The sequence below is a fragment of the Tursiops truncatus genome, chromosome 10 (assembly GCF_011762595.2).
Source record: "Tursiops truncatus isolate mTurTru1 chromosome 10, mTurTru1.mat.Y, whole genome shotgun sequence".
NCBI classification, from domain to species: domain Eukaryota; kingdom Metazoa; phylum Chordata; class Mammalia; order Artiodactyla; family Delphinidae; genus Tursiops; species Tursiops truncatus.
Window position 1 is genome coordinate 9,761,711 of NC_047043.1, and position 16,183 is coordinate 9,777,893.

The 16,183-nt window shown below is 41.0% G+C and overlaps 1 protein-coding gene across 3 annotated transcripts in view; it reads left to right on the forward strand.

Moving 5' to 3' along the window:
- Positions 1 to 506: 506 nt before the first annotated feature.
- LOC101331229 (phosphatase and actin regulator 1) overlaps positions 507 to 16,183 on the forward strand; it is a 303,689-nt gene continuing 288,012 nt past the window's right edge. For 2 of the 3 annotated variants that reach the window (XM_073810338.1, XM_073810336.1), the window contains exon 1: positions 507 to 771. The gene's annotated coding sequence lies outside the window, so the exon portion shown is untranslated. Of the gene's footprint in view, positions 772 to 1,116; positions 1,268 to 16,183 lie in introns of those variants that run through there. The other variant, XM_073810339.1, reaches the window with a different exon arrangement.

Below are 16,183 nucleotides of genomic sequence, written 5' to 3' on the forward strand. Positions count from 1 at the left end.
GCAAAAATGCAGCAGCTCCACTGAAATTTCTTCTCTTTTTAAACATTTTTTTTGATGTGGACCATTTTTAAAGTCTTTAGTTTGTTACAATATTGCTTCTGTTTTTTTATGGGTTTTTTTTGGTTTTTTGGCTGCCGGTCATGTGGGATCTTAGCTCCCCGACCAGGGATCGAACCCACAGCCCCTGCATTGGAAGGCGAAGTCTTAACCACTGGACTGCCAGGGAAAGCCCTCCACTGAAGTTTCAAGAAAGATTAATTTTCATTGTTTGGTATTTTGAGTGCCTCTCCCTCCACGCCAAGGAAGCGGGGGAGGGGAGACGGGGGAAGGGGAGTGTGGTTTTCTGATCAGAACTCAAGTAACACAGTTTGAATTATATAATGGAGCTGCTGTGAGTCAGGTGACAGGCTCACTGAGTAATTCCCTGCAGAAGGAGACAAACTGCATGTTAAAAAGCTCAACAAATACTAAAAAAAAAAAAAAAAAAAAGCAAAGCCCAGGCCGTGAGTTCCAGACTTGCAAGCTGCAGTTTCCTCTGAATTCTCTCCGGGCTGAAACAGCTGGGCGGGCTGGCTGAGTCCCAGGACTCATAGAGGCTACGGAGAGCCAAAGCCAAGTGCAGGTCGGGGGTCTGGCCTGGGTTCCCGGGTTACTTTCTGTTTCATTTAGAAATGTGCCCTGTTTCTGAAACTGGTGGCTTCCAATGTCAAGGAAAACGCAGAACTCCTTGGAGGCTCCAGCCAGGCTTTTAAGAAGCGGGGCTTTGTAAAGGTAAGAAGCTATCCGCGTCCTGCAGGCTGGGGGTTGCCGCCTTGGAGGGGTCTGGGTGCGAGCCGGGGACGCCAGGAGTCGTCTGCCAACTTGTTCAGGGATCTGAACGAGGCTGGAGAAACCTTCTGTGGAGGGGTTTTAAGGTTAGGAAAGGGATAAGATGGACCCTTCCCGCCTGGATGGGTGGCCCCCCGGTCCTTGGTGACTTAAATTGATCCCCAACTCCTGTCTGCGCTCTTCCCTTCCCCAGTTCCATCCCATGGAGGAGTTGCTCTCCTGTCGGGGAATTGGCATGGGCTGGCCCTGGGCTGGGAAGGAAGGAGAAGGGGCTACCTGGCACGGAGAGGCTGTCGGAGCGTGTGTAGCATGTGTATTTCAGAGCCTGACACTTGAGACGACCGTTGCTCAGGCTAAGAAAACATAGTTTTTGGGGAGCCAGAGAGCAGAGGCAGCGGAGGATGCCTGTGTGAGCGGAGAGCTTTGGCAAATCTGTGAGGTAGGCATTTGAATCTTAAAGCATTTCACTGCTGTTTGTGTGCCCTTTAGTTGGATTTTATATTGCTTTTGTATTTTGTTCAGTTTGGGGACTTTTCCCTTTTTGGAGCTGTCGCTATCAATTGATTTGGTTTTTCAGTCCTCGGACTTGGTTCACTGGATGTCTTGAAACCCACTGGTGCCCTTGTAGATGTCTGGAAGTCAGAGATCGCTTAGGAAACTGGTGCTATTTTTTCAGATCAGGGAGATTCACTTGCAAATCTCACTGCCATGGAGACTTGCTGGGAGTCCTGAACGCCTGCGGAGGCCGCCAGCGCTTAGGAACCTAAGGAAGTTTCTGACTTAAAGAGACAGGAGAGGGAAAATTGAATGGGCAATTGTTAATTCCCGGAAGGTGGGTGCAGGGAGAAGTTGTCAAGGATCAAAAAGAAAGATGACTGGGAAAATGAAAGGATAAGTAAAGGAATGGGTTTGGTGGGATCCCAACTGGGGCTGTGGCATTTTGAGGTTTACAGCATGGGGATAAAAATCAATAAGCAAACTGATAACAGCTCACTTGGCATGAATAAGATTCTTTTTTTTTTTTCCCCACTGGGTCCTAGAGAACCGGAGAAATAGGCAGGATGTGAGTTTGGAAGAGTTCTTTTTTTTTTTAACCTCTTTATTGGAGTATAACTGCTTTACAATGGTGTTTTAATTTCTGCTGTATAACAAGGTGAATCAGCTGTACATATACATATATCCCCGTATTTCCTCCCTCTTGCATCTCCCTCCCACCCTCCCTATCCCACCCCTCTAGGTGGTCACAAAGCACCGAGCTGATCTCCCTGTGCTATGCAGCTGCTTCCCACTAGCTATCTATTTTACATTTGGTAGCGTATATATGTCCATGCTACTCTCTCACTTCATCCCAGCTTACCCTTCCCCCTCCCCGTGTCCTCAAGTCCATTCTCTACATCTGCGTCTTTATTCCTGTCCTGCCCCTAGGTTCTTCAGAACCTTTTTTTTTTTTTTTAGATTCCATATATATGTGTTAGCATATGGTATTTGTTTTTCTCTTTCTGACTTCACTCTGTATGACAGACTCTAGGCTGGAGAGGGTGTAGAGAAAAGGGAACCCTCTTGCACTGTTGGTGGGAATGTAAATTGATACAGCCACTATGGAGAACAGTATGGAGGTTCCTTAAAAAACTAAAAATAGAACTACCATATGACCCAGCAATCCCACTACTGGGCATATACCTTGAGAAAACCATAATTCAAAAAGAGTCATGTACCACAATGTTCATTGCAGCTCTATTTACAATAGCAAGCTAAATGTCCATCGACAGATGAATGGATAAAGAAGATGTGGCACATATATACAATGGAATATTACTCAGCCATAAAAGGAAACGAAATTCAGTTATTTGTAATGAGCTGGATGGAAGAGTGCATTTCTAATTGCTATTCTTCTTGACCACAGAAGATGCTCTAAACAAAATATGGGGATGTTAGAACCAGAGGGAAAATGTGCTTAAGAATGATGCCTGCAAAGATGTGTTCGAGTTTCTGCTGCCCTTCCCTTCCCCTCTTTCCCATCCTACTCCCAATTTTGGGCAAATTATGTGATTTGAATATGTCTGGTATAAACAACTCCTTAGACTGATACAGTTATCACTGCGAGAGGATATTTGGGTACTAGAATAAAAATGATCTTGAGTCAGTGGTTCTTAAATCTTTTAGATCATGGACCGTATTTGGGAATTGAAAAAACTTAGCTGATGGTGAATTTCTAGAGTTCTCTCTGTACTGTGGCCCTGACACCCCCATCTTCTGATGCTGAACAAACAAAACTAAACAATGACAGCAAAGCCAAAAGGCGTAGCATAGCGAGGTTTCTAATTAAAGCCCACTTTTGAAATATCGACAGCATAACATTATAAATATTCATAATATAAGAAAACAGTTTATGGAGCCCCTTTTGCAAGCCATGGTAGTCCCTCAAGAAAGCACCGCTTAAATAATTCATGTCAGCACAGTGAGTTCCTTTCATCCAGATTTCTATCTGTTGAAACTTGCTGGAAATCTGCATTTCTGCACTTCAATAATATAATGAGGATAGAAATTCATAAGGGTGACTTCCAGACACCACAAGATCCAGCAGTGCTTTCTGAATCACAGAAGAGTACGTGATGCTCTGAACACTTTGTGTTGAGTGTGCTTTCTTCCTCTCTAATTCTCGAAAATTTGGTAATCTGCTTAAATTGTGGCGCCCATATATTTCACACCAGGACTCAGGACTTGTGGTCTTATGGAGGATTTTTATGTTACGTTACTTTCAGTGTGAGGGACAGTTTGGGAAATGCAGTTCAGATGCCAGGTTGCAGTTTAGATGTCCGTTTCGGGGACAGTTAAATAGTTTATGGGACAACTGGTCAGAAGGTATGAAATTGAGAAGCTCTTGAAAATCCAGTTCTCATAGAAATATAGATGCTTTGGTTAAGAGCATAAGTTTTTTGGTGTTCCGATTGACTTAGGTTCGAATTCCAATTCTGCCACCTATTCAGTGAGTGACATTGGGCAAGTTTCCTGACCTTTCTAAGGCTCAGTTTCTTCCTCTGTAAAATTGGATAGCGATAGTACTTACCTCAGAGGTTATATGGGGGTAAATAAAATACCGTGTGAATACAACAGCACCTAGTATGGTATCTGGCACTGTTAGCGTCTAATAATCAGTATCTGCTGTTACTATTGTTATCACTTATGGTACCTTTTGATATGCCAGAGACAAAGCATATACTGTGCAACTTTATTTATTTATTTATTACATCTTTATTGGAGTATAATTGCTTCACGATGTTGTGTTTCTGCTGTACAACCAAGTGAATCAGCTATATGTATACATATGTCCCCATATCCTTTCCCTCTTGTGGCTCCCTCCCACCCTCCCTATCCCACCCCTCTAGGTGGTCACAAAGCACCGAGCTGATCTCCCTGTGCTATGAGGCTGCTTCCCACTAGCTATCTGTTTTACATTTAGTAGTGTATATATGTCCATGCCACTCTCTCACTTCATCCCCGCCTCCCCTTTGCTGTGCAACTTTAGATCAACATTGGTGATCCTCAGAATGTTCTGGAATTAAGTCATTAGCACGTCTATTCCTCTCTATGAGGAGGCATCGTTATCCCCATGTTTTACACAGAAGAATCCATTGAAGTAGTTGAAGGCACCCAGGACATCAGTGGCAGCATCAGATGGGGGATATTTGTCCCCAGACTCTGTGCCCCACCCCTGGATCACACCCCTCCTGATCGTCCTGCTGGGCGTCCACATCAGGGGTGGTTTAACAAGGGCAAAGTAGCCCTTGTCTCTAGAAAGCCTCAGATAACCTTCCCAGGGAAGTATTGTAGTTTGGTGCTGAAGGCTTGGTTTTCCCTGCTTCAGCCCTGCTATTAGTTGTGGCTCTTCCCTTTTCTCCTCCTGAACTTGCTGAGTGCAGAGTCCCTACAGGTGTCTCCTACTTGGCCAGCTCATGCCGATGGGTGGTCGTGACCATGAGTACCCAGTTCCAAGTGTCCACTGGGGACAATACAGAATCTGCTGCCCTTGTCCAACCCCTTAAAGACTGTGTTTCTGTTTTCTCTTTGAAGACTTCTAACATAGGGATTTAATGCCTCCCATAAAACAAACTCCCCATCATATACTATAAAGTCCAAAGACAGTCATGTAATTAATCTAAAGGGTAAAGATGCCAAAAGACCTTTACTTTTGCCTTCCATAGGTATTCAGTTTCCTGCAAAATTCAGAATCCACTGGTACAGGGAAGGGGTTAAGAGAAGGGATTTCATAAAAGGTCTTCTAGGTATCGCCTGGGTTTCTCAAGGAAACTAACTGAATAAAAAATCCCACTTGGGATAGGTCATAAAATGGCAGAGTGAAGAATAGCATAGAGTGACTTCTAAGAAATCTACCACAAGGACAATACCAACGTCTAAAATTAAGAGAAACAGAAAAAAATCCAATAGAATTTCAGAAAAATAAGATTCTAGATTCAAAAATAACAAAGCAAATTTTGAAATGTAAAAGCACCCCAAATTTGGAAATATTATAATGCTAAGGAAAAGGGGGAAAAAAAGAGTGGAACGTGAGAGAAACAGCAGAGAGAGTGGGATTGAAAGAATTGGTTATGAGTTCAGTCCTGGGTCAATCACTCAGTTGAATCTGTTTCCTCATTTATGAAAAGATGACAATAATTCCTACCCTACACTCAAGGCTACTGAGAGGAACAGATGAGATACTGTGTCAAAACTAGAGAGATAACAGACCCTTAGAACATTCCCCTCCACAATGCTGAGAACTTGAACTCCATCTGGCCCTATCAGGCAGGTGTCCATAACTATACAGTATTAAGGAAAATTGACCCAAAAGGAAAGAATGTGTGTATGACTAAGAAACAGAATTTTCTTCTTAATAATGCAGAAGAAAATCCCTTTGGATAATCCATAGCTAATGAATAACCAATTACTGTTATACTAGGGCTTCCATAACAAAATACCACTAGCTGGGGTGGCTTAAAAAACAAAAATTTATTTTCTCGCATCTCTGGAGGCTGGAAGTCCAAGATCAAGATGTTGGAAGAGTTGATGTCTGCCGAAGCCTCTCTTGAGGATGGTCACCTTCTTGCTGTGTCCTCACATGGCTTTTCCTCTGTGTGTGCAAATCCATGTGTCTTTTCCTCTTCTTATAAGGCCACCAGTCCTATTGGATTTGGACCCCACCCATATGACCTCATTTAACTTTGATTATCTCTTTCTAGGCTCTATCTCCAAATACAGTCACATTCTGAGGTACTGGGGGTTAGGGCTTCAACTTATGAATTTGGGGGAAACACAGTTCATCCTATAATAGCTATTAATTAAAAGGTATATTCTTGTTCTAGGAATTTAGAAGGTTTATAAAAGAAAATGGCATCTGTCTAAAGGAAAATGATATCTCTGAATAACCATCGGGAGACCATGCCTTGGAAGGTAGCCTGGTAGACCTGGGCCAAGATTCAGGAGTAACTTGACTTTCAGGCATATTTCAACTAAGAGGAAAAGTGAGGACCTTGTGTTTTTCACTTCCACCTGGGTGTTCTGTCAAAGAACCAGCAGATTGTCCCTAGCAAGTTTGCATCTCTATGGTGAAAGCTATTCTTGGAGGATGAATTTAACATTGTTTGGGATTAGATGCTCCTCTGAGGTCAAAAGGATTATGGCATTTCATGGGCTAGTTTCCCACTTCGTTTCCATATTCTGTCTCTTAAAGGAAGTCAAAAATTGATCCTACAACCTGGGTTCCTGCCGTGCGCAGCGTGGTCATGCATACTTTCCACAATTTCCTCAGTCAGTCCCCAACTTTCCCAGTTCCCTTTCAGTAGGAACCATGATATTCAGTGATATGGTTACCTGAAATACACACACACATACACACGTACACACACACATACACACGTACACACACGTGCACACACGCACCTTTATTTAGTCCACGAACAGAATTTGTGGATAGAGAGGAAGATGATTTGTAAGTGATACGTACACATCACTTTCTTCCTAAATTTCAGATCTTTGATTTCAGAGAAAGGGATATGGGGCCCAGCTCGTGGCTGAGATGACCCCACAAATATGGGAAGTGAGGGGAGCTGATGCCTATTCTAAATTCACAGGCGTGAAAAGGCATGAAGGAGAAAGTGATGTCAGGGGAGGAGCAGGTGATTCGCAGGTGTACACGGATAAGGGTGGGTGTGCCCCTCCCTTCCTCTCCCCCTCCCCACTCGCAGCTGCCCCTTTGGTTGGACCACTTGCGTCCTCTGGTGGGGCACATTGTAGCTCCCTATTAGCAGTGTGGCGGCTAGAGCCACACAGGACACATGAGGACATCGTGCAAGCAAGACACGTACCTTGATTTTCCTTTTTAAACAACTGATGGTGGTGAAAAATTATACTGGGAGGAACAAAGAAGCACATATTTAGTAACTTGTAAAAACCCCATTGTGTCCTTTTTCCTTAAAAATAAGGTGTGCTTCCAATGCCCAAGAGGAAAGAATCAGTTCCCCAAGCATCATGATCATACCTCCTGATCCTTCCCAGTACCATTTCAGCACAAACAAGAACTCACTCCATTACTAGTAGCTTTCCTCTTTCACCAGGATCCATTCCAGAGGCAGGGGAAGTCATGGGTTAGTGCACCAAATCAGTCTGCCCAACTTTCAAACTATTTGGATGCAATGTGCTCTCTAAGTGTCAAGTACTCTCGTTTGGGTTATTAGAAAGGAACTGTTGAAAGGAACTATGATGTAATTCAGAATATATCAGTGCCTGTATTATTTAGCCCTGATTTTAAGGTTCATGACTTGCCAGAAAAAGGACCTAAAGGCTAAAAAGGATAAGAATGCAGACTCAGGAACAAACCATCAGATTTTAAGAAAACCAGTATTGGTTCCCTTTGGCTTTCATGTAAACCAATAACATAGATTAGGAACTCTTATTTAAGTTGGTTTGTTCATATGTAGACTTTCTCAAACAAAAATGTGTTTGGTAAAGCACAAAATAAAACATAACTACCTTGGAGTTTTTTTTTTTTTTAATTTTTTTTTTCGGTACGCAGACCTCTCACTGTTGTGGCCTCTCCTGCTGCGGAGCGCAGGCTCCAGACGCGCAGGCTCAGCGGCCAATGGCTCACAGGCCCAGCCGCTCACACGACATGTGGGATCTTCCCGGACCGGGGCACGAACCCGTATCCCTTGCATCGGCAGGCGGACTCTCAACCACTGCGCCACCAGGGAAGCCCTACCTTGGAGTTTTTGTTGTTGTTGCTGTTATTATATTTAATCAGTAAGCACTTACTATCTACTGCAGCTAAGGACAGGGTGTTATGCCAAGAGTTTTGCAAGGTAAGATGAATCAGATCTACCCACATCTATCTAGAGAAATAAAACATGTCCATACAAGTTTTAACAAAGTATAGAAAATGACAACTTCACGAGAACAGAAAAAAATGGTTATTGAGGTTGAAAAGAGGGAAATATTAATTCCAGCTAGAAAAGCTTTTAGAAATGTTTCTAACACGAGTCTTGAGGGCTGAATAGGTATATTTCAGCGTGAAGGGTGAGGGGGCAGAGGACATTTCCAAGAGAGGAGAGGGAGTAATAAGCGGGAAGCAAAATTGTAGAAGAAGGCACACCTGGATTGCACGTGAGGCCAGGAGGCCAGGTCAGTTCTTTTGGAGGAGAGGGTGAAGAAAACAACCAGTTGTAGAAACATTGGAAAAAACCTGAGTATCCAGCAGAGAATGGCAGGGTCGGAGCTTGAAACTAGATGCAGGGCGGGGTGAATGGAGAGAGATGGTGAGTGCACCCTGCGGTTACATCGCAGCTGTGGTGGTGGAGAACATGGTAAAGGTTAACAGTAATGATAATGATCATAAATAGGTCTCACTTGTTGAGTGCCTAGTAGCTGCTGAGCCTTTTCTTTAGATTATTGCCTTTAATCTGCACAGCAAACCTCAAGACAGGTACAAATACAGTCAGTTCTCATTCTGCACAGATTCTGTATTTGCAAATCTGGCTTATTCGCTAAAATTTATTTGTGACCCCAAAATCAATACTCTTGGTACATTCTCAGTCATCCATGGATGTGTGCAGAGTTGCCCCACATGTACATTCCCAGTGAAGTTAAAGAAGGTGATACTCTGCCTTTTTGTTTCAGCTCATACTGTAAACAAGTGTCATTTTTGTGGTCTATTTAGTCTCATGCTTTTCACTTTTTTTTTGCTCCTTGTTGGTGATCTCTCTGTTTAAAATGGTCCCCATGTGTAGTGCTGAAGTGCTGTCTAGTGTCCCTCCATGCAAGAAGGCTGTGATGTGCTTTAGGGAGACAATACGTGTGTTAGATATGCCTGTTCAGACATGTCATAGTGCCGTCGGCCATGAGTTCAAGGTCAATGGATCAACAATATATACTAAACAAGGTGTCTTTAAACAGAACCACACATAAGACACAATACATTGATCAGTTGATGAAAACACTGTGACCAGAGGCTCCCAGGAACCTAACCCTATATTTCTCCTAGGAACAATGGTTCAGTGTTCACTAATTCCGTTTTCACAGTGACTTCATAGAACAAGGCTACTTTGAATATCAAGAAGACTCTGGTTGGGCTTCCCTGGTGGTGCAGTGGTTAAGAACCCACCTGCCAAAGCAGGGGACACAGGTTCGAGCCCTGGTCCGGGAAGATCCCACATGCTGCAGAGCAATTGGGCCCGCGCACCACAACTACTGAGCCTGTGCTCTAGAGCCTGAGAGCCACAACTACTGAAGCTCGCGTGCCTAGAGCCTGTTCTCTGCAACAAGAGAAGCCACCGCAATGAGAAGCCTGCACACTGCAATGGAGAGTAGCCCCCGCTCGCTGCAACTAGAGAAAGCCCACGCGCAACAACAAAGTCCCAATGCAGCCAAAAATAAATTAAAAATAAATAAATAAGACAATGGTAACACCCTCTCCCCAGAGATATAAACTGGGGTCGGGAGGGAGGGATAAGGACCTTGCCTGAGGCCACACAACAGGCACAAACCCAGTCTGTCAGATTCGAATGTCATATTGTGATGATATAGATTTGTAATAACTTAACAAAGGCCTGGACCAGGTGTAGCAATGAAGAATGGAGGGGAGGAGGTGAATTACAAATGGTTTAGGAAGTAGAATCAACAGGACTTGGCCACTGATTGCACATGGAGGGCAAAGAGCAGGAAGAGGTCTGAGAGGAGTCTGAAGTCAGGTGGAGGTGATAACCTATTGGAATCAGGAGAGCCTGAGGGTGGATGGTTGCAGGAAGGGTAAACAGCAGGTTCAACTGGGATTAAGGGCTGGGGCTTGAGAACAGAAATGCCAGTTTTAATTTTTGAGCACTCACTGTACTCCAGGTATTGTTAAGTGGCTCTAGCTAAATGATCTCAGGAACTATTATGCCCATTTTACAGATGAAAAGAGTGAGGCTCAAAGAAGTAAAGTGACTTGCTCAAGGACACCCTGCTTATAAACAACAGAACAGGATTCAAACCCAGGCAGAGTGACCCTGGAGGTTGTAATACCAAAGAGAAGTTTTGGAATTTGAGATCTTAGAGGAAGAGAAGCATTAATGTTAATAATACCGTATCTTGTTCTCTAGTTTCTTCTTTTTAATGTTATTTTTTCCAATATTCTGTCTTTACACTGCATATTTTCCTACTTTCATGTTTTTGTTCAAATTCTTCTCTCCCACAAGAATGTTGTTCTTCTCTCCTAGCTTTTAGCTTTTATTCTTTTTTGTCTTTTTATGTTGCAGAGGGGTAAACTTACTTGGTAGCTTCAGAAATGGGACACTTTATGTTATTTTGTGCTGTCTAATTTAAAAAGTTTGAACGTTTCAAGGATTCCTAGAACGTAATACATGTTACTTAAGAAAAATTATTCTCTGAATATTACTCAGCCATAAAGAAGAATTAAATGTTGCCATCTGTAACAAGATGGATAGATCTAGAGGGTATTATGCCGAGTGAAATAAGGCAGACAGACAAAGACAAATATCCTATGATTTCACTCATATATGGAGTCTAAAAAAACAAATAAACGAACATAACAAAACAGAAACAGACTCATAGATACAGAGAGCAAAACTGGTGGTTGCCATGGGGCGATGAGTGAAATAGGAGAGGGAGAATAAAAGGTACAAACTTCTGGTTACAAAATAAATGAGTCCTGGGGACTATAGTCAATAATATTGTAATAACATTGCATGGTGACAGATGGTAACTATACTTATCGTGGTGATTATTTTGCAATGTATAAAAATATTGAATCACTATGTTGTACACGTGAAGCTAATATAATAAGTCAATTATACTTCAATTTAAAAAAGAAGAATTGTTCTCATAATCATTCTTACAATTCACATTAATAATGTTATGGTTTATTTACAGATGTTCTCATTAACAGAGGAAACATGATTATGCTATTTGTGTATTAGATTTGGAAAACCTGGCATAAAATAACATGATCCTTGTTTTGTGTTTCCTCTTGGATATCAGTTACCTTTGAACTTTTGTAAAGATATAAAGTCTCGCATTGTTTCCCAAATCTGTATCATCGAGACTTATTTGCCTATGTCCTTGAGACACTAAGAAATTAAACATTCCCTCAACACTTAGGTATTAAGGGTTATTTCCACAGGACTCCTAGTAGTACTGTGCCTGGAGATATAATAGTATCCAAAAACAGGATGTTTCGTTTAAGAAATGCCAGAGCTGTTTATTATATTAAAAAACTTTTAAACAGTATGTAATAGGAAAAAAAAAAAGACTCCTGTCGGAATCTTGAGTTCCTTCTTTCTTTCTAAATGCCCCCCCCAAGATGTCCAGAAGGTGAGCATTCTTTCTGGCCACAGGGAAAGTGCCCTCCAGAACTGTGAACTCCATCAAAAATGCTTCTGCCCAAAGAGCTCAAAGGCCAGACATTTTGAGAACAGATAGCTTGGATCTCTGTAGGTACGTGGGAAAGAGTTCACCTACAAGGGAGTTTCTATTCTTTGAAATAACCCAAGTCTGAAACCCTTCCTTTGTAAATTAAAAAGAAATCTCTTGAACTATTCTGAAACCAAAAGAGAGAGAGTTGCAATGCTGCTGGCAACTGTACTAGATAGTCAACTGTGACTCTTAGGTGAACAAATTCTGCATTTGTATAGAGATCTGGTAATTTAGGAACAAAGGCGAAGACAACGGAACCTTAAGGAATCTTTGTCTTGTTCTTAAACTGCCAGGGCCTGAAAGGGAACTAGGGAAAACGAAGCCATGTTTGATTCGACAAACACTTGAAACCATCCTTCAAGTATTCTGGACGGAAAACAGTCCAAAGTGTGTTTTTGCCAAACCCAAGGGAAATTAGCTCCATATGTTTCTGATTTATTTACAGTTTAATCATCGAAATATTGCTTTGCAAGGACTGGTTATGTCCAAAAAACCTTTTATGAGCCATTTTAAACAGTATCTTGAGAACAGGAAGCCCTGTTTTGCCAAGAGCCAACAGATGCCTGAGCAGAGGTTCTGGAGTTGGTAGTAGGGGCAGAGCCCTGGGCGCTGCGATTTCCAAATCTGACAGAGCAGACTTCATATTGGTTTTGGGGAATCTGTGCTCCACGCACTAGAATTACAGAAATCCTTCAGGGAGGATAACCTGAGGGGAAGGTGGCTGCTGGCTTCCATGATTTCCACTCAAACTCATTATCTTTTATGGAATTTCATATTCCTTTCACCGCATTCCATTTGCTAAATGATTATTCAGGAGATAACTTCTCTACTGAAATTATAATGTTAGTATCTGAGCCCTTACAAACCTGAGGTAGAATTTCTTAGAAAACAGCGGCTTCCAAGGAGCCATTGTCTGAACGAATAGGACAAAAATTTTTTCTCTTTATTTTCGAGTTTTTTCCTTTTTGGGTTTTTTTTGGGGTTTTTTTGCTTCTCTTTCTTTTTATTCTACTTTTCCTTTTCTTTCCCTGGGAAGTTCACCATACAGTATCAATCATCCAGAAGACATTTAATAATAAATTGGTGATTATCAACATTATGTACATATATATGTACTGTACAAGCCTGGGTTTACTAGTTGAGGGGGAAGGCCTTTATTGAAAATACGCGTTTGTAAGGGATTACCCACTTTTTTCTCATTCTCCCGAAACTTTACCTAAAACCAAGCATTCTTTCTCTAGACTTTATTTTTTTAACATCTTTATTGGAATATAATTGCTTTACAGTGTTGTGTTAGTTTCTGCTGTATAACAAAGTGAATCAGCTATACATATACATATATCCCTTCCTTCTTGCGTCTCCCTCCCACCCTCCCTATCCCACCCCTCTAGGTGGTCACAAAGCACAGAGCTGATCTCCCTGTGCTATGCAGCTACTTCCCACTAACTACCTATTTTATATTTGGTAGTGTATATGTCAGTGCCACTCTCTCACTTCGTCCCAGCTTACCCATTTCCCTCCCCGTGTCCTCAACTCCATTCTCTATGTCTGTGTCTTTATTCCTGTCCTGCCCCTAGGTTCTTCAGAACCATTTTTTTAAATTCCATATATATGTGTTAGCATATGGTATTTTTCTCTTTCTGACTTACTTCACTCTGTATGACAGACTCTAGGTCCATCCACCTCACTACAAATAACTCAGTTTCATTCTTTTTATGGCTGAGTAATATTCCATTGTATATATGCACCACATCTTCTTTATCCATTCATCTGTCAATGGGCACTTAGGTTGCTTCCACATCCTGGCTATTGTAAATAGAGCTGCAATGAACACTGTGCTACATGACTCTTTTTGAATTTTGGTTTTCTCAGGGTATATGCCCAGTAATGGGATTGCTGCATCATGTGGTAGTTTTATTTTTGGTTTTTTAAGGAACCTCCATACTGTTCTCCATAGTGGCTGTATCAATTGACGTTCCCACTAACAGCACAAGAGGTTTCCTTTTCTCCACACCCTCTCCAGCATTTATTGTTTGTAGATTTTTTGATGATGGCCATTCTGACTGGTGTGAGGTGATAACCTCACTGTAATTTTGATTTGCATTTCTCTAATGATTAGTGATGTTGAGCATCCTTTCATGTGTTTGTTGGCAATCTGTATATCTTCTTTGGAGAAATGTCTACTTAGGTCTTCTGCCCATTTTTGGATTGGGTTGTTTGCTTTTTGATATTGAATTGCATGAGCTGCTTGTATATTTTGGAGATTAATTCTTTGTCACTTGCTTCGTTTGCAAATATTTTCTCCCATTCTGAGGGTTGTCTTTTTGTCTTGTTTATGGTTTCCTTTGCTGTGCAAAAGCATTTAAGGCTCATTAGGTCCCATTTGTTTATTTTTGTTTTTATTTCCATTTCTCTAGGAGGTGGGTCAAAAAGGATCTTGCTGTGATTTATGTCATAGAGTGTTCCGCCTATGTTTTCCTCTAAGAGTTTGATAGTGTCTGGCCTTACATTTAGGTCTTTAATCCATTTTGAGTTTATTTTTGTGTATGGTGTTAGGGAGTGTTCTAATTTCATTCCTTTACATGTAGCTGTCCAGTTTTCTCAGCACCACTTATTGAAGAGGCTGTCTTTTCTCCATTGTATATTCTTGCCTCCTTTATCAAAGACAAGGTGACCATATGTGTGTGGGTTTATCTCTGGGCTTTCTATCGTACTCCATTGATCTGTATTTCTGTTTTTCTGCCAGTACCATACTGTCTTGATTGCTGTAGCTTTGTAGTATAGTCTGAAGTCAGGGAGCCTGATTTCTCCAGCTCCGTTTTTCTTTCTCAAGATTGCTTTGGCTATTCGGGGTCTTTTGTGTTAACGTACAAATTGTGAAAATTTTTGTTCTAGTTCTATGAAAAATGCCATTGGTAGTTTGATAGAGATTGCATTGAATCTATAGATTGCTTTGGATAATATAGTCATTTTCACAATGTTGATTCTTCCAATCCAAGAACATGGTATATCTCTGCATCTGTTTGTATCATCTTTAATTTCTTTCATCAGTATCATATAGTTTTCTGCATACAGGTCTTTTGTCTCCTTAGGTGGGTTTATTCCTAGGTATTTTATTCTTTTAGTTGCAGTGGTAAATGGGAGTGTTTCCTTAATTTCTCTTTCAGATTTTTCATCATTAGTGTATAGGGATGCAAGAGATTTCTGTGCATTAATTTTGTATTCTGCTACTTTACCAAATTCGTTGATTAGCTCTAGTAGTTTTCTGGTAGCATCTTTAGGATTCCCTATGTATAGTAACATGTCATCTGTAAACAGTGACAGTTTTACTTCTTCTTTTCCGACTTGGATTCCTTTTATTTCTTTTACTTTTCTGATTGCTATGGCTAAAACTTCCAAAACTATGTTGAATAATAGCAGTGAGGGTGGGCAACCTTGTCCTGTTCCTGATATTAGTGGCAATGGTTTCAGTTTTTCACCATTCACGATGATGTTGGCTGTGGGTTTGTCATATATGGCCTTTGTTATGTTGAGGTAAGTTTCCTCTATGCCTACTTTCTGGAGAGTTTTTAATCATAAATTGGTGTTGAATTTTGTTGAAAGCTTTTTGCGCATCTATTGAAATTATCATTTGTTTTAATCCTTCAATTTGTTAATATGGTGTATCACATTGATTGATTTGTGTATATTGAAGAATCCTTGCATTCCTGGGATAAACCCCACTTGATCATGGTGTATGATCCTTTTAATGTGCTGTTGGATTCTGTTTGCTAGTATTTTGTTGACGATTTTTGCATGTATGTTCATCAGTGATATTAGCCTGTAGTTTTCTTTTCTTTTGACATCGTTGTCTGGTTTTGGTATCAGGGTGATGGTGGCCTCGCAGAATGAGTTCGGGATTGTTTCTCCCTCTGCTATATTTTGGAAGAGTTTGAGAAGGATAGGTGTTAGCTCTTCTCTAAATGTTTGAATAAATTAACCTGTGAAGCCATCTGGTCCTGGGCTTTTGTTTGTTGGAAGATTTTAATCACAGTTTCAATTTTAGTGCTGGTGATTGGTCTGTTCATATTTTCTATTTCTTCCTGGTTCAATCTTGGAAGGTTGTGCATTTCTAAGAATTTTTCCATTTCTTCCAGGTTGTCCATTTTATTGGCATATAGTAGCTTGTAGTAATCTTTCATGTTACTTTGTATTTTTGCAGTGTCAGTTGTTACTTCTCCTTTTTCATTTCTAATTCTGTTGATTGGAGTCTTCTCCCTTTTTTTCTTGATGAGTCTTGCTAATAGTTTATCAATTTTGTTTATCTTCTCAAAGAACTAGCGTTTAGTTTTATTGATCTTTGAGATCGTTTCCTTTATTTCTTTTTCATTTATTTCTGATCTGATCTTTATGA